Source organism: Meleagris gallopavo, chromosome 4, assembly GCF_000146605.3.
Source record: "Meleagris gallopavo isolate NT-WF06-2002-E0010 breed Aviagen turkey brand Nicholas breeding stock chromosome 4, Turkey_5.1, whole genome shotgun sequence".
Lineage (NCBI taxonomy): Eukaryota > Metazoa > Chordata > Aves > Galliformes > Phasianidae > Meleagris > Meleagris gallopavo.
Genome location: NC_015014.2, coordinates 41,144,332 through 41,144,759, shown reverse-complemented (window position 1 = coordinate 41,144,759; position 428 = coordinate 41,144,332).

Here is a 428-nt window from a genome sequence, read left to right as displayed (position 1 = left end):
CTTATAGTATATATTGAAGAATCAAGAGAAAATCCATTGTAGTTTCAAGCCAAATATTGCAGTTTACTTCTGCATCATTGGACATAATTCATTTTACAGTCTAAGTGAAATGAGGGAGAAAAACTTTCTATCAAAAGACAAGGTTTCATATGAACTAGAGGACTGGAGTGAAAGTTCAGTACTCCAGATTCATTCAGATCAAGTTTGCTGACTTACAGTAGCCAGCACTGGTATATTTCTTCTAATAGTTTTACTTCACGAAGTGTTTCAGATGGAGTTAACCACGTGTTCTCCTTGTATCATGGTAATAATTCCTAAACTTGGTCTTGGGGACTCTTGAGATTTTGGGGTCATTTTAATTTACCTGCTTTACTAGAACTAAGTCATGTTGAAACATTCTGCAAAAAAGGGTATAGCCTATATATATA